General features: G+C 45.3%; 1 protein-coding gene across 4 annotated transcripts in view; it reads right to left on the minus strand.

Moving 5' to 3' along the window:
• LOC109857010 (fibroblast growth factor receptor homolog 1-like) overlaps positions 1-4,289 on the minus strand; it is a 38,660-nt gene extending 34,371 nt beyond the window's left edge. For all 4 annotated transcript variants that reach the window (XM_020432843.1, XM_020432842.1, XM_020432838.1 and 1 more), the window contains exon 1: positions 3,896-4,289. The gene's annotated coding sequence lies outside the window, so the exon portion shown is untranslated. The remainder of the gene's footprint in view (positions 1-3,895) is intronic.
• Positions 4,290-18,804: the final 14,515 nt, after the last annotated feature.

Consider the following 18,804-nt stretch of genomic DNA (forward strand, 5'->3'; position numbering starts at 1 on the left):
GAAAAAAAAAAGTCATCATTCCGCCGACCGGTAAGTTTCTTATTTGATATTCTCTCTTCTCTCTCGAGTGTGTAATTGGTTATTCCCCGTCTCTTTGTCGCGATTATCGAGCGATTTAGCCAGTTGCGTTCTCTGCGAGCGTCAAAGAATGATCTTCGTGTGTGTAACTGGCTTTTAACGGGCATTATCGTTAATTCGATCACACGACGAAAGACACACGCGGTCAATAAGATTACGACCGATCGCCGCCGCGAGAAAACCGGCTGCGGAGAGAAAAACGGTGTTCTGCGTTAAAAACGATTTTCCGATCGCGAAGAGACAAAGGTCGGCGTACAAAGTCGAGAAATAAGTCTCGATTCCCCGGCGTGAAACTCGCTTTCCGTCGAAACAACAACAATTGACAATCGCGTTGACAATCGCGCGAATGGATTTACCTAAATCTTCTTCTCCGTCCGTTTACGCGCTCGCGGCGCGAAAGAAGTCGTGTTTTATTCTCGCTCGGGAAAAGAGGGAGTCACGCACGCTCTTTCTTGAACGACACTCGACTTCGATGACGAAGGGCGAGAGCGAGAAGGAAGAAGGGATATTCCGCGCGCTCTGGAATCGAGAGCGGTGGCGGTCGAAGTTGTGTGCCACGAAGGAAAGAGAGAAAACGTTCATTATTCTATTCCGGCGGTGCGAGGCCGGCGGCAATCTGGTCTTATAAAATAAACCACTCTAGCTTGCTCGCGGTCGGCGCGATGTGTCAAATAAATCGTAGCCTCGCTTCTTACGAGCTTACTTGCAACTTTGCTCCTTCTACCTCCTACCTCGTTCACTTCTCGTCATCTTTCTCTATCTCTCTGGCTTTCCGACACACATCCCCGAATCGTCCTCGTCTCGCTCGCTCGCTCGCTCGTCTCGCATTCATGAAACAAATTCTTCGCGAGTACATTGGCGCGTTCCTACGCGAAGAAAGAGAGAGAGAGAGAGAGAAAGACGATCGAGAGAGGACGAAGGGCCGAGAGAAAACTGGCGTACAATGCGCCGCACTATGCACACACGTTGTGTATGGGTATCTCCGCGCTATTCGAGGACGTTTGCATCGAGAAGACGCCAGTCACGCTTTCGACTTTCGCGCGGATAAACGCACAAATCAACGCCGAGAGTCGTCCACTAATGCATTCGGGGAAATATTCAAATGGATTCGAATAAAGGAGATTCGCTTTAAAAAAAAAAAAAAAAAATTTAAAAAACTCGTTCTTCGCACGTGGGGAAAGAAAATATTTCAAAACAAAAATTTCATTTTATTTGTTCGACAAAACAAATTTCACGCATTTGTACGTAGAACAATCGTGAGAAAGAACAATCTTGTATGTAATTGTTTCGGGAATTAAATTTCATACACACACACACACACACATGATAATTGTGCGTTTGATGAGAAGAGAGGACTCTCGGAGTCGGTTGTTTTGTTCTATTGGAAGTGTATAATTTTTTTACGGGAAGAACAGCAGCGCATATATCGTTAAGAAAAGCGCACGCGATCGCAAACACAATGCGGAGAGGGACAGCGAGGAAGAAATGTGCACATATGTAATTCATCTCTAACGTCGTGTATATTATCGTTCGTGCGGACCTGCTCGCTCGAGGCGTTTTGCTCGTGTAAACACCGGAAGCGAGCACTGTTACTCGCCCGTCACTGTGATTCGCTCGAGACAATTTCTCGTGGCACTTCCAGTCCATTCGGCCTGTGTGTGTGCTCGGTGTACATAAATTCGCCGGAACCCGATAAGCGCGCGTTAATTCCTTCGCTATTTATTCTCGATGCCTCGTTCGAAAACCGGGAAGATAAAGAAGAAAATCGAAAGCGACACGCGTCAAATTCGCGCAAAGTTCGGGTAACTCGCAACGCGGCGCCAATCGCCGACGCGTTGTCGACAAACTTTTTACGAGAAAATTAAACACATCCGGGCGAAACATCGCTATTCTACGAAGTATTCGACGTGTGGCGGCCAAAAATGCGCGGTAAGTGATCATCACGGGGGAGGCGAGGGATGGTGCGAGACCAACGATTTATTCCGAAAGATAATCTGATTCATCGTCGGGGGAGATCTCTCACGACAGACGCGCTTTTCTGGAGCTCTCTCTTTCTCTCTCTCTCTCTCTCTCTTGGTTTCGTTCCTTCTTCTCGATCTGGAATTTGGATTAAAGAAGCTCGGCTCTCTCTCGGACCGTCGAGACGCGCGAGGAAAGAGATTAAGTAAAGCCGGAATAAATTACCTCTCCTTTCTCCCGCCTGCTAAATAAGCCGCCTGGTCTGGCGGCGGACGAAGGGACGCGCGCGCGGTAAGGATGAACTTCGCCGCGTCTCTCGCACGCGTGGAGAGCTCATCGAATTAATCGCACGACTCTCGTAGGTAGCACCGAGTGTGGTTGCGAAGTTAATTTTTAATCTCCTCGTACGGCGCGAACGTCATCTCCGCGTAATTTTAAACCGCGTCTTCTTCACGGAAACCACAACGAGAGAACCACCAAAGAGAGATTGCGAAAAATCCCGAAGAAAGATCGTGTGTGTGTATCGCGAGCTTGTATCGCGGCGGGATCCTGTTCCCGACCTAAATTAATTAGTCGATCGATTGACCGATCGCCTTTGCGCTTCTTAATCGTTACCTGCGCGTGCGCGCGCTCTTTCATTATCAATGAAAGGAACGAAGACGAACGTTTTCAAGCAGAGAATAAAACAAAGAAAAAAAACAAGAGAAGGAGGACTATTAAAGTTCTACCTGAGAGAGAGAGAGAGAGAAAAATAGAGAGGTTCAAGGTTCAGATTTGTTTAATTGCTTACTCAGTGTCTGAACAATGTTGTTATTGTTGTTTTATCTCGTCTATTTTCTGTCTCCAAGATATTTATATATATACATACAACTAATAATTATCTTTAACATATTCAATATTTTAATGCAATCGGAAGGGAATGTTTGCGTAGGATGAAAATTTTCCAACGCGCGCGAGACACGGTCCGTGCGCATCCGCAATCGATCGCGTCGGGAAATAAATGGCACGAGTCCGCTTAATCGTCCAACGAGGCAATACCAATTAAAGTTGCATTCCCGAACGATGTCTTCCCCGCAACTATCGCATGTGCGCACCCGCCGCGACTGTGTGTGTGTTCGCAAGTAAAAACCTCGTAACCTATCCTATCGATACGTGGCGCGCGTCATTGCCTCTTGTAGCCGCTTCCTCTCCCGAATGACGCAGATGCATTTTCGCGCATTTCTGCGCGGTAACTTATAGCTTCGCAAAGCGTTTTTCGGCGCGCGGCCATAAATTCGCGCTATATATCGCTCGTGTTTATTTATTTGTTCGCGATACCAATTTGTGCGTATTTAATAATGCAAATATGCGCAATCACGGATTACTGGGATTCAAAATTTATTTATTTATTTACTTGATTTTTTATAAATTTTCCTTTCGACAAATTTTGCAAACGAGCAATTCCGACGAATCGTTGAGACGAAAAGAGTTTCGGAAATAAACCGAAGTCGTTCAGCGCTTCGCGCGCTGTGAGCAAAGATCGTAAATTCGATAATTATTTTCATGTTGATACTCCAAGTTTGATTGAAAACGATCGCTTTCCTCGAAATCGATCGTTTTGCGTTTGCAATATTGCAGTTTGCGATTTTCTCGTTGCGACGACGATTTCTCGGAATCGTTCGCGAGAGCAGAGATTTGCTCGGATAAATTTAGTAACCTATACTCTTTAAGCGTGAATCTCTTGTAAGACAAACTTCGTGCCGCGTGACGTGAGATATCCGTTTAATTCAGCTTCACCGAGTATCCTGACAACACGATCCGCCCAGACACGTACGCCTCGTGTCTTTATCTATAAGTACGCGCGGGCTTGTGTACTCACTGTGTTGCGACGTCCGCGATCTTCCTTCCGAGAAAACTCCTTCGACGGCGTCTCGAAAACTCCCCTTACTCGCTCCCCTCGCTCCTGCCTTTGGCAATGTGTCTCTGGCGCGCTTCTGGCTTTTCTCAATTCCGTTCTCTCTCAGGAAGAGACTCCGGGGTACTACTCCTCTTTCTTTCTTTCTCTCTCTCTCTCTCTGTCCCCGCCGAGAGAGCATATACCGGAGCCGATCGCAACGACAACGCAACGCGGAATCGTTGGGTTGGAGGACGAAGAGAAGAAAGAGGGGTGGCGTGAAGAAAAGCGCGTGGTTTGTTGCGGAACGAACGGACGAACGCTGATTCACTGTGCGCGCATTCCCGCTGTTATTTCAGGCCGACGCTCGTCGGCGCGTCGCGTCGCGTCGCGTCGCCTCGCGCGTTACAGATCCTTCTTCGCTTCTCGTTTTTTCACGAGCGTTCCATCCTCTCTCGTCCTCTTTTTCTCTCGCTTCTTCTGGTCGCCGCTCCACTGGATCTCCTAGAAACGCGATTTCCAGATCCCCGTGGATCCCGCAAACGTTCCTCTCGTTTTCTTCCGGATTCTGTCACCGAGGAGGAGGAGGGTTCATTCATTCACAAACACCGGCCGGGGGAGGAGGACTTTCACCCCTCCTGTGGAAGTAATCGTCACTTTTTCGAGTTTCGTCACTGCAATTTCGCGGGGGGCACTGTTGTTGTTCGCGCGTTTCGTTAAATCGTCAATCGATTTCTATTTGTTTGCGATCATACATGAAAATTTCGACAGATCGATGAGAATTCGATCTCGACGCACAAGTTGTGCCGGGCGCCGCTCGCTGTCACGCGACGGGATCGGTTCGGGAACTCGCGCGCGTCCGGACACTCGCGGTGCTCGTTGCGCTCTGAGACTACTACTACTCGGCTTCCCCGAGTCACGGAGCGAGGCGCAAGTGCGGCGGCGGCAACGGCGGCGGTGGCGGTGGCGGCGGCGTCGCGGCGGCGACACTGACGACGGGACGCACTACTACTACTCGCGGGCGGCTAGCGTTCTACTACTTCTCCGCGACGCAGGAGGAGGATGGTGCAGCACGAGGAAAGCTCGGGGGCGAAGTGCCAGAAGAGCCCGTCGCTTGAAATAACCGCTCGTCCACGCTCGTTTCCCTCCGCAACCCCTCGTTGGCTTTAGCCTTCCCCACCATCGACGCGCTTTAGGTGCCGCGTCGAGAGAGTGCCGTGATCACCGGCAAAACTCTCGGTGGGCCCCACTACTACTAGTGCCGCGCTCCCGGCACCTTCATCCTCGCGCTCTCTTTCTCTCTCGTCGACGTTGTGGTCGTTCGTCTCTTTCGTGCGCGCGTTCTCTCTTCGTTTGAGCGCGCGTTTTCGTCGCATGCATCGCGTCGTCGTCGTCGTCGTCGTCATCGTCGTCGTCGTCGTCGTCGTCGTCGTCGTTCGCATGCATGCGCTCCGTTCGTATAACGCACACGTGCGCGTCGCGGACGCACAATTTTCGCGCCGTTCCGAGACGTAAAGACGACAGCGAAGGACTCCTCTCATACTTTATCTTTTTTGCTCGAATAAAATCCGGTCCGAAAATGTAATTCTTTCGGGGACAATTGAACCTTTTTTTTTTTTAAGTACCTGGAGGACTCCGAAAGAGATCTGTAAAAAAAATTTATTTTTTGCAAACAACATGAATTCTAAACACATGTGTATGATATATTTTCCGCAAAAAGGTCTCTTGCGTTTATTGAAACAATTGTGTGAAACAGTAGATTTCACGCACCCAGGTAATTCCGACGTTCCGGGGTCGTCATCTCTGCACGCTACTCCTATTTTTCTTTCGTCCCCCTCGTATTACGTCCCGAACACATTCGGGACATGTGTCGCCCGAACGACGACCACCTTTTCCTTTCCCTCGGGAGACAACCGACGCGAACCATGAACGGCGATGGTTGGTCGCCGAGGTTACCAGCCGAGATTACCATAGCTTGGCTGCGCCGCCTTTCCCTCTCGGTACTTCTTCTTCCTTCTCTTCTCTTTCTTCCCTCTGCCCCGCGTTCTTCGGCGCGCGTCTCCCTTTTCCACCCTCTGGCGATGTCTGTTTCTGCCTGTTATTTATAGAACGCCGCGATGACTCGCCTAATCGTACTCGACCTCACGGCATAGACCTCACGGAATACCTATTATTAAACGGTCGAATTAATGAAACTCGTTCTCTCACGTGACCATCGGCCCGGTTTGATTTATGTGCTCTCGCTGTTTGTGCGTGAAGAGACGCGCAAACGTTGTTTTCGCGCAATCTCCTCACTCTCATCTCTTTGACCTCTTCTTTGATGCGCATCGAGAGTTTTGCGCGCGTGCTTTCCACCGCTCGGGAGAGGAACGCGCGAGAGCTTTCGCGCGCTCGCGCGCTAACTTAATCGACGGTGTCGTTAATGGACCGCGCGCGCGTGCCGCGAGATAACTCGTCGGCGTATAGTACTCGGAAAGGAGAGGGGGAGGACTCGTTCATCTCTCGCACTCTCCGCGAATGATTCATTGATTTATTTTTACAGTTGAATCCTAAGTGGTCGCATCGCGCGCTCGCGCGACACATACCTAAAGATTTATCTAGGACACGCTGAAAGCAAGCGCCTTTGTCGCGTCACGTACCTTCTAAATATAAATCTTTATAGCGTGTCTCTCTCTCTCCTGTAAAAAAGAAGCAAACAGATCCTTTTCCCGACCCTTTCCGCGCGATGGAATCTGTGAATTTACCGCGCGCGCCGCCGCATAAATCCCGCGATTACGAAGGTGCAATCGTATTATTTCTCTTCAAGAGAAGAGAGAGAGAGAGAGAGTCATTAAATGCGTAAATTATAATTTTACGTTACATTCGGCGAGCGTAAAAACCCTCCACCATCGATTAATTTCGACGTGTATTGATGGTAAGCTTTCTACAATCGTAGAAGCCACCCTTTTCTCTCTCTCTCTCTCTCTTCCTCTCTTTCTCTCGAGATTCGTATCTCGACTCGCGTTTGTTCGGTTTCCCCGTGCGAGAACAGATCGTTACTCTTGGCGGATTATATCCGACTAATTAGTACGTGTCGGTATAGATGCGAGAGCGATAGGATATATGTGTTTTTCTCTCTGCAGCGTCAAGCCTCGCGCGCCTCGTTTCGCTGTCACTGATCGGAAACATCTTAAATCCTTCTCCCGCGCCCGCGAGGCGTCGAAAACGAACGCGAAGAAAACGAATTAGCCGCGCGCTTGTATAAATAGTGCGGCCGTGCGTTATAATAACGCGAGCGACGAGACGAAACGCGTGCGCACGCACGCACGCACGCACGCGGAATGCGCGGTACGACGATGGTTAAACCGCTCAGACCGCAGAATCTTCGCGACATTATCCAGTCGCGACCACAACTCGCGTCGCTAACTGATATTGAGTAGCGCAAGAGAGGTTCTTTTTTTTTTGTTATTAAAAAAAATATTTTTATAGATCCGCGCCAGAAGAATTGCGTAAGAAAGACGTCGCGAGCGGGAAATTTGGTTGACGAGAGATATATTTTTGAATTATATCGCGGAAAGAGGAGCGATCGTCTTCTTCGAGTCGGCGATACCGAGACGAAGCACGAGAATTACGAGGTACGAGAAGAAGGTGTGTGAAAACGCGTCGAGGGAGCGACGAAACGAGCGTGGCTGACGGAATTATTATTCTCCCGTTTCTTCTCTTTGGGAACCGTCCTGTCCTCTGAATGTCTCTCTTTTCACAATTCCTCTCTCTTGCTTAGGTTTCTCGTCTTATATAGTTTTCCAGCAAGGTAGTTTCGTTCCGCGTACGGGGGACATCTCGCGTCGGAAACGCTTGTTTGTTCAAGGCTCATAGCGAAAACCTAAAAGTATCATACGAGATCACATGGAAGTCGAAACTTTTACATTTGAAAAAATAGTTGCGCTGGTAAAAACACATTTTGCTGCGAAACGAAAAGCAGCATCTCTTCTCGACGGAGCTAGAACAAATCTTCAGATTTTTGAATAATTTTTCGCTTTATCGAAGAACCATATATGCATCTCGAGTTTTTTGAGAGTTCTTTGGAAGTGAAAAATATATATAAAAGTGTTTTGGTACGAGATATTATTCGCGTGATAAAGCCATCGTTGTTTGAAGAAGATATCGTTAAATAATGCGCAGACTCGGAGAAAAAGTCTGTCGTCTTGGAGATTTCTGTCGTCGACCGACAACCATGAATTGTCTCGCGGCTCCGCGTCCGAGAATACTATTCCCGTTATTCGCGTTTCGACGCGCGCGCGCGCTTCCTCCGAATCTTATTTGTCTTATTGTCACCCCACGCGACAGGACGAAAAGATAAACAAAAAAAAACATCACGTTTGTTATTCTCCGTTTGCTTTATGTATATTTTTTTTTCTCTGTTAAATGTTCTAACAACGCTGCAATTTTTCAACAAAATTCACAGCCAGGCGATATAAAAATAAAATGTTTTATTTTCTTTCGTAAAAATATTGCAAATGTCACTCGGCGGAGACTCAGATGTTACACACTGTGAGCGGAAAGAGAATCGCGCGCGCGCGTTCAACGACTCGGCGGTTTCGGCGGGGTAACTCAAACGAGGAAATCGCGTAGCGCGCGTTGTGTATAAATTTAGAAACATTGTTTTCCGGCCGAGTAAATTCCATCGTGAGTAATCACTTCCTAAATCCGGCCGTACGCTAATCTCGACGACTTTTGCCGCCATCGCTCGCTGGCGGTTAAACCTCGGGCGGGAAAACTCGAGCTGCGGCGTTTTCGTGTTGTTGAAGAAATCGGCGCGTGTATTAACACGCCGAGTAATACAGCGAAATTTTTTTATACGTACGAAGAGTAATCTGTCCGAACAGAAGGCGCGGTGGGGTTTGGTTTACATAAAGATAGATACATAAAGGTTTATAATGTTAACGTTTGCGCGGCATAGAGAGAGAGAGAGAGAGAGAGAGAGAGAGAGAGAGAGAGAGAGAAAACGTGCGCGAAAGGTCGCGCGTAATCGTTTCTTCCGGTGCGTTTGGGAGCGCGTTTATTATTAACTCTTTTGGATCGACACGTATATATCTCTTTGAGGAGGCGCGCGGGCTTCGGCAGTGGCATAACAGAGACTAAACAGCGGTTCCAGGTACCGTTCCTCGCGAAAAAGCTTCGCTCTGGATCTCTGGACTCTTTTTAGCGCCTCGCTAAAAGTCATAATATTCACCGAGCGAGAGCGAACACAGAAACCCCAAAACAGCTTACGCTTCCGTTTTCCGAGAATATTGTCATTAATTGACGGGTGCGTAATTAAAAGTTTCTCTCTTTTTTTTTTTGGAGAAAGATGGAAGAGAAGGAGAGTGAGAATTTTCACATATTAAAACCACGTATTTAATAATCGTAATTTCGTCAATTTTTCCGGGAACCATTTCGAACAAATGGACCTATTTAACCGCAAGCGTCGTTGCGTGAAATAGTTTCCTGTTTCTTGCGACCGCGCGCAATGGGCCGAGTGTTCATATGTATCCGCTTTGTGATGGTAGTCATCGCGTGCGATGCACCTGAACGCGTCGTCGAGAGGGAATGACGAGAGAAATGGAATTGGACGATGACAGGTTCGTTTTAACGACGGAAAACAAAAAGTATACTCACACTCAGAGAGGCAGAGTCAAAGGCCGAATGGGAAAATGTAACACATAACATTATAAGAGACCCGCGATAATCTCGACTGATAGTTACGCAAAAACAAATGCAAGGATTTAAAGAGATACCGAGATAAAAGTAGTTTCTATTTTGAAAATATTGTTTTGTTTACTGTAAATAATATGTTTTTTTATTTACTTTTTCTTTCATCGTAAAGTGCTCATTATTGACTTTGTAATTAAATCTTATTTGTCACTCTCACGTTATTTGTTACGTGTCTTATCTGTAGTATCTATTTGTACGTATATATCTTATACATGTATGGGTTTGATAAAAAATGTAGAACATTTTTTCATAGAAAAAAATCGCAGTTCTTATTTTTATTCAGTAACGCAAGATAATACAGTGACAAATGAGAGTTTAAAATAAGTGATATTTTTTTCAAAATCGAGGATACATTGATATCTCCTTCTGTGCTTGTTTATTATTTATCAAAGAGTTGTGTTTCTCTCGAAACGTGTATGTGTGCGTCAGATATCACTTATCTCGTTTTATTTTACACATGTATACATATATTCGAGTTAATGTAGCGTGTCGCGCGCTTTAGAGAGAGAGCTTCCTCTATCTGTGGGACACGTTATACAATCACGTGCCGCGCGTTTTCCATGGCGCCCGTACACGGTGTCACCTGAAGGCAAAAGACAGGTAGCAGGTCATTAACGATGGAAGGAAGCAACGGATACGACCGGAAGCCACGCACGGAGATGTGACTTGCGAGGTGCGGTCGATACCTTCCATCGGTCTCTCCGTCGTCGTCAACGAATAACTCGTGTCAACGATGATGACGACGACGACGACGACGACGACGACGACGACGACGACGACTACGACGACGACGGCGACGACGGTCAACAACCGAAGATATCGAAGCGTCTATTCTCGTGCTCCGCTCGTTCATTCGTGCGATGAACCAGAGGTCGGTGCCGCGTCGGAAAGCGCGTGCGAACTTAACCGAATAATGTTGACATTGAATTTTAAATTCGGCACTCTCTCGAGACTGACGAAACTCACAGCTCTTCGTCATTTCCCATATGCGCTGTTTTTCGTCGGTTTGCGAAAATTTATTGTCGAACCTGCTGGAAGTCATTACTGAAGACGCATCCTATCCGGTCGAGATCTTTTTTCATCCAAACAAAAAGAAATCGGTCTCGAGTGAACATTTTTTTGTAGTTTTGAATATTTCGCACGTCTCTTCTTATTATTATTGTTTAACAATTTGATTATCTCGGTTATTATTAGAAATAACGTCCGTATATTTTTATGTACGCAAGAGAAACGAATTCTCCGTAAGAGCCTCAATGTTAATTCGAAGGTTTCGAAAGAGAGATTATGTATCAAGGATAACTTCCTTTTCTATTTTCTAATTAAGCATTCACGCATATTTCCTTCGGAGCCGCATATATTATATACATATGTACGTGTGTTGTTTGGTAAACGACTTTTCAAGATGTTTCGTTCAATTTTCACGGTGCGCGAGCGTGGGATTCGATGGGTGTGTCGTGATCCTGTAAGTTCGTAAAAACTTTTCCCATACGGAGAGTTTTCGGGAGAAAGCGCATGTTGCGCTGATGGACCGGCGATCGTTGTTTCGAATATATGCACCGGGCCGGAAAAAGTTCTCTCGTTGCGGCGTCTCTTCCAGAGAACACCGGAAGTGCGTTCGAAAGAAGCTGAAGGGAAAAAAACGTGGAACGTCGTCGACGACGCGAATTAATTGAATTTTGAAATTAATCGAGAAAGCAATGCAAAAATTTGAGACGACGTGCATTTGTATGAAATTAAATAACATTGTTGACACATTTTCAGTAAAATGTTCCAATCGGTTGTGTTTCGTGTAACGACAGGATATAGGTAACTGTGAAAACACGTCGCCTGTCGGAACGCTTGTCAGCGTTCGGATAGATTACACATCGTTCTGAACCAAATAGATTTTTTTACACCCGTCGAACACAGAACGTAACAATGTTTCTTAATTTAGATCGCACGCGTCAAGACGATGTATAATATAATATAATTGAATTTCTCATGATTCTTGAAGAGATTTCCGTTACCTCTGTGTGTGAATTATCTAATTAGATAATCTCTTATATCTCTCTAAAGTTTTTGGAGTAAAATCTTACTCGAACCAAGTGAATATCCGAACGACAATAAAAATACCGCCACTTGTAATTATTGAACATTCACTTTCCGCAAAAAGTGTCTAACTCAAACCAAAGAATGTGTCACACATTCGTTTCAAATGTAAATAATTTATTATTGCAAACAACAAATATTTATTCTTGCTTCTCGGTTATCTCAGGGTTGATTTTAATTTTTTTTACTAACTCGTAGAGAAAAAACTGTAGTGAAAAATCACTTTGACTAGACTCGAATCTGAAACTTCCGCTTTGTTAAAGCCAGTGTTCCGTTGATTTAATTATTAAGACTTTTGGCAATATTATAGTTATTGCAATATATGACCACTTACAGTGGATGCGCTCATTACGAAAAGTTACTTCCGAACGATTCGAACGGTCACGCGATTTTTCGCTCTCTTTAAGAAATTTAAAGAAATAAGAAGTAATCAGTTGGTTTTAATGTAGATTTAAAATAATTTCGATGCTTGATTCCACTCATTTATCTACGTCTAGACTGCTTTTAGATAGGGAAAAAGGGTTGTGGAAGGAGGGCCCTAACATGGGGGCCCGATGTATGAGGGTCTCGATGTAATTACCACGTCACGCTCGACGGCGTCCTTGCGAGCGCACCTGCCCAACGAAACAGAAACCTCGGTCGTAATAAACGCTACGCTGCGTCGCGTGCGCTTGCAATTATGCACGTGCGATCGCGGTGTACGCATTTTACGTGCGTTTTACGCGAGCGCGCCGCGGTTCAGCGTCTTCGGCCTTTTTGACGTCGATTAACGTGTGTGTGTGTGTGTCAAGTTTATTCTTACACACGACGCGAAATAAATTGCATTTCGCGCATAATGAATCGAAAAGACGAACGTATTCTAAACGCGCGGCGTTTTGAATCTTAGTGCGCGCGTCTTTTTTTTTCTTTTTCTTTTTTTTAGACCAATTTCAAACTCATTCTTTTGCGAAGTACGTTTTGTCGCTGGTTTTTAAATTGAACGGAATAACGGAGAGACCGAATCTTTCTGCGTTAAAGGGAGTGTGCGTTGTGCGTGCGTCAAGAGTTTTTAGGCAAAAGAATACGTCTTGAAAGGGAAGAAAGGAACACTAGTGAACCGGGTCACCGACTTGCACTCGCGAACAACGGCAAAACTTGTCGAGATAAAGGTTTTCAGTATTTTCAAGTGAAAGAAGATTCTTTCTCCTTTTCACCGGGATTCTCCGGCGAGAGAACGAGTCTTCGCGTAAATCCCTATTATTCGCGCGGCGAGAACCGAAGACAGATGTCGTCTTTCCTTAAAAAGAAAGAAAAAAACCTGTTGATCGAGAGCGGGAAGGAGAGCGCCAACTAGAAATCTAGTCGTTCCCGCGCGTGAGACAGTTATTCTAATCCTCCTCCTATGTATAAAAAATCCATGTGTACCGCGAAGTGCGCGTTTTGATATCGAATGTATCGCATCTATTGTTGTCTCTTTTTCGCGTTGCCGATTAGTTGGTTGATCGAGTCGAGTCGAATCGAATAGGTAAGATCGAGAGAGTAATTAATGACAGAAAAGCGATTTTGAGACAGTTCGTCGTATACGTGGAGAAAATTAAAAACGTGACTAAAGTAAAGTCACTTGACAGAAAAGAGTAGAAAAACAACACGTGACTATTTAAAGTAACGTGATTGTAATTTATATTATATATAACATTAAATAATATATATTATACACATATAATTTATTATATATAGTATACAATATAAAGTATAATATTGTACTTTATATTGTATATTATATATATTATGTACATACTGCCGTAAGGTCATTGACCTCGGTCGCGTGACCGCGGCGGGGTCAATGACCTCGGTCGCGCGACCGCGGCGGGGTCATTGACCTCGGCCGCGCGACTATTATTTTTCGGGTTTGATTTTTATGTTGTATTTTTTACATTTCTCATATGTGTATTATATATGGTTGTAAGACGTACGTACTAGCTGTTATCGCGGTAACAGGTTGTGTTCACAGGTTGTGTGACATAACACGTTAAAATTAAAATACCTTTCTCGTATCTCTCAGCTCGGTAGCAATTGCTATAGAAATAAAAAGAAAGTTTAAGATTGAAACGGGTTGGAATCTCGAACTTTGTGCACGGTGACTGAAAGCTTGTAGCAGCTGTCTACAAGGCGCGGCGGTGCGCGGCCTTGTACGGCCGTTAATTATGCCACGGAGAGTACTTAGGTGTATATGCACGGGCGATAAAGCCAAATAATTTAAAGGTAACTACCTCATTGACAGCGGGGTTGGTAGACACACGGCGTGCCGTGAGCAACGCAATGATTATATACCGGTAGTGCGGCCGTAAATCAACGGAATCGCGCCGTCGACCGGTGTCGGATAGATCGCGCGCCGTTTCATCGTGTGTTCCTTTATTTGCGATGAAACGTGCAATTCTCGCCGCGTGAATGTAGCATATCTCTCTCGCAAGTGAAAATATGAGAAAATGAGTTTTCCTTTTGTGGAATTTTTTTATGTATCCGCGGAAAAACGCGCGAACGATTAAACGTCGCGATTAAACTCGCGGAATTATTATTATCATCACGTTTGATTCGTCTAAAAAAAAAAAAAAACAAATCGCCGTAAGAATTTCTTTCGATAGACGAGACACGCACACAGTCCGAAGCGAAAATTGACTCACATCGTGCCCACGTGTGCATCGAACACGCACACACGTTCGCAAACCGCATAATCTCGGGAACGCGAAGCGGTGTAGACTCTCTCGCTCTCGCTGATCGCTTGTAATTCGATGCAACGATCCGGACCAATGCTTTCGCATCCTCCTATTTGGGCCGCGTCGACATTAGGAGCGATTTAAATTCATGGCGATCGAAATTAAGGTCGTCCCGGACGTTTCGCTCTCTCGTCCGACCGATCGTTTCTCGCCGCGCGCCGTCCATTACGGGGATGGCCTGCATGCGCGCCGCTACGTGTGAGAGCTCGCCACGCTCATAGGCGAGTCATTGTATTCAAAAGGTGTGTTCGCCATTATAATTTTCGTTGCGCGATCGCGATACGAAATAAAACGTTGCCCACGTCTCCGGATCGTCGAGTTCACAACGTCGAGCACAGTTCGCGCGTTCGCTTTTAAAACGCGCGTGCCACTGTCACATTTTTCTTTTTTTTGTTTTCCGCTCGCGAACTTAAAGAATACAAATTACGCGCGATGTGAAACATCATTTCCTGCGTGTTTTGTATAATTATAGAATTAGAGTTTGAGGAAAATTGGTATATTACGCAAAGCTACCTTAGAATAAGAAATAGATAAAATCAAGCGAGCGAACGCGAGAAGGAGGGAAGAAACGAAACAAATAAAGCGAACTCTCAAGTCGACAGGAAGTGACGTTTCGGGTGCGACTTATCGTAAACACGTGTCTCTTTCCGCGAAAGGCTCTAAAATGTAGCGGATTTTTAATTGCTAATTTCGTTCGCCATACGCGAAGCGTGGCATTCGAAAACCTTCAAGTGTATCGATTCGAATAATGCTCTCGGAAAGGGTGTGCGCAACTCCTCTAAGTCTAAATATAATTTATCCTTGAAAGGTTCTCTTCTCGCGTGTTCTCTCCTCTTTCTTTCTCCTCGTCTCGCTTTTCTCGTTTGTTTGCGCGCTGACACGATCGACAGTCCGAAGTGATCCGTAAATTAGCGACACACAGGCTCGGCAGGATCCTCACGTGTGTTTCAACCCTCAACGCATTTGAAATAAGATTTCGCCGATTCGGCGAAAGGGTCATCCCAAAATCACGATGTTGACACGAGCGTCGTTCGGAATTCGAAATAAGCCTGGCCGGAGAACAACCGGATGCGTTAATCGTCTTCCCTTTTTCTCTCGATGATCGAAATACGTTGACACGCGAAATAAATTTAGAAAAAAAAAAAAACGTAACATTATCAAGAAAAAAAATACAAATTCGATTGAAGTTCAATTCTGTTTAAACTAGTCTTATCGCGATTCTGGATCTGTAACTGATATGCAGCGTGATAAAAGGAGAAATGTTGAGAGAGAAAGAGAGAGGAGAGACAGAGAGAAAGCTGGTAATTGAGATGCATGATACGTTTTTAGCTGTCGACGAACAGCAGCAGCCATCTTTGTTTTCGATTGCCGAAACACGCCGCTAATTATTTATTCCTCGCGTACACGACGATACTATCCACGCGAGTGGATCTCCGCGACAGACCGAGAGAGCTTTCGGGAAACATACTAATGGCGATACCTGCGAAACCTCCAAACGTCGTAAGCCGAGTTTCAGAGTACTGGTAGTCTTTTATTTAAATAGTTGTTTTTACTAATTTGTTCGTTTGATTTGAAAATCATCTTTATATGTTAATTAAATGAACACACGTAATATGTTTGACCGTACGAAATTTAAACCGATGTGAATAGATCGGAGGATCGGCTGTTCCGTTATTTTATATACATATGTACATATTTTCTTCTTTAAAATTAATTAATTCTTTTTAAAAAAAACTCTAATTAATGTAAGAGTCGAGCGACGAACGCCCATAATTTAAGTGTTCACTTCCGGCATCGAGTTGTTATAGGTTTTTTCCACTCTGGAGGGGGGGAAAAAAATTGTATATTAAATTTATATATTCTCGAATCGTACCGCAATATAATCGTGCGTGACGATATAGTCATTTGTGTGACGAACGTAACGGTGTTTTTAATTAAAATAAATGTTCACTCGTATTCTCATAATAAATGCCAGCGGAATGGGAAAACTGGCACGCGTTCGCTCATACGAATGTCTTGTTCTGGCTGGTGAATTGCAGGAAGCTTTCCTACACGTTCGTCGTACACCTCTTCCTGTGTTGCCCGCGCGCGATCTCTCGTCCTATATTTAGAAGAACGTTGATTACACAAGTGCGATACAATATATTTGTTATCGATGCGATAAAAAAAAATACCACATGCTCGAAAAGAATCGATCGTCGCGTCGCGGTCTGTCCACGAGAATAGAAAAACAATTGGCGATTCCGTGATTTTTTTTTCCGTTCCGGAGAGACGATATCTATCGCAAGATCTTCGCTCTGTCGCAAACAAAACAGTTTCTGGCTTAACTCCATCTTTGAGATTTCTTGATTATTCCTCGAGACGAGAAAGAGAGGACAATTCTCCGCGCCAGAGAAAATCTAGTAAAATTGATTTGACGCGTGTGTGAGAATCGCGGCCGAGACTTCGTTGCGCTATGTATCCTCCGCGTTTCCGTTCGAGCGGCTGAAAGCGTCTTAACACAATATTCGACAATATTTCGTAATTTACATTTTACACGCGTGCGAAGAGCGCGCAGTTTTTTTTATGCTCGAATGTACTTTCATATAAAGAGGGAGACAATCAAGGATGGTGTCTCTCTTACACGTGGCGACGATGTGACCGGCGGCAACAAAAATGTTGCGCAGCGAGATTTCTACTCCCCGAAGAGATAACGCAGCTGTGCGTTAAAACAGCTTTCTCGACTCGTTACTTCGCATAGAAATAGCGGAACGCGGAGAAAAATTTTTTCGTATCGCCGCGCTCGCAACAACAAGTGTAATACAGATCGCAAATTGCAGTGTCCCCCGCTGTGAGAATTCATTTTTTCCCATTATCTTATCTTTACTGTTTTCAATTCTCTCGTCTCGCGCTCACACACTCATACACACTCGCGCGCACACGCAAGAAAATAGATAGTAAATTTATTATAATCATATTAATCCACTTAAGAATATGAAAACGCCATTTCGCGTACAGCGCGCGACGATGTTATAAAGCGCGTGATAGAAACACGCACCTGCAATCGCTATCAAGACGAGAATATTACACGCACGAACGTGCCGCGCGATGAAAGTGATCTCCGGATGACTTAGCGGAGAGAATAAATTATATCGTTGTGTGGGGGCGTGTATATTTCGCGAATGTGCGTTTTAGTGGGTCGGTAGCTCGCGTCGCTCCAAATTTACGCGCGCGTTCGAATTTTCACCGCGAACATTGCGCACGCACGCACGCACGCACGCACGCACCATGAACGGGAACCATCAGCCGCGCTCAGAGAAGATTACACTATCGAAGTCCCCGGTCTCGCAAACGATTTATTTATTACGTTATTAAACGACCATTCAGCTCGCCTCGTATCGCCTCGAGAAAGTTATGCAACGCAATGTTTCACGGCGAAGACACGAGATAGTCGGAGTCGGGTGATTCCGAAACGTTTTTTTCTTTTTTTTTTTTTGACTGTCGTTTTTCACGTGTGGCATTTTTATGTTTTTTTAATATATCAGAAATTCGAATCCCACGCATTCTTTGGAGAACTCTGAGAAAAATATTCATTCGTGCTTTTCTTTCTTTTTCTTTATCTCTCTTTCTCGTCGTGTACTACAAAAGCGTTCGTTCAGATCGTCTCGCCACCTAAAATTAACAATAGCGTCGCATCGGGGCGCGATTGCGAGACCTCGCTTCTGATATATCGACGATAAAATTACCGCGGTCTCGAGACCGCGGTTGCCGCCACCTACGATGAATTGGCCTCTGGAAGGATTTACGAGCTCGAATTTTTGTCACAAGCCGCGACGGCTCTATGCGCGCGACCACGAAAATCCGTTGCGTCGCTCGAGCGATCGCAAATCACCGAGACGCGAAGTGAATTATCATTCTCGATTCTGCGCGCGGCATTAACGACCCGACGTTCTCGCTCGCGCACACCACGACACAAGCCACTTTATTACAACCGTCGCGAGTATCCCCGCGAGTGGTTTGAAAAAAGTGTCTTTTTACATTAATACCCATGTAGGAATTGCCGACAGACTTCCAGTAATACTACTAGGCCAACAATGGCCCAACCTTTATAGCCGATACTCGATATTGACAATTGGTCCAGTATTGTCCCATTTTTGTATTTTATAACAGCCCAATATTGGTCCGTTTGTTCACTAGTGTTCGGCATTCATATTGGGCCAGTATTGGCAAGAAGACAGGACCAATATTGGGCCAGTATTGGCAAGAAGACAAGACCAATATCGGGCCAGTATTGGCAAGAAGACAGGGCCAATATCGGGCCAGTACTGGCAAGAAGACAGG

The sequence above is a fragment of the Pseudomyrmex gracilis genome, unplaced genomic scaffold (genome assembly GCF_002006095.1).
Source record: "Pseudomyrmex gracilis isolate BER0280 unplaced genomic scaffold, ASM200609v1 scaffold_139, whole genome shotgun sequence".
NCBI classification, from domain to species: domain Eukaryota; kingdom Metazoa; phylum Arthropoda; class Insecta; order Hymenoptera; family Formicidae; genus Pseudomyrmex; species Pseudomyrmex gracilis.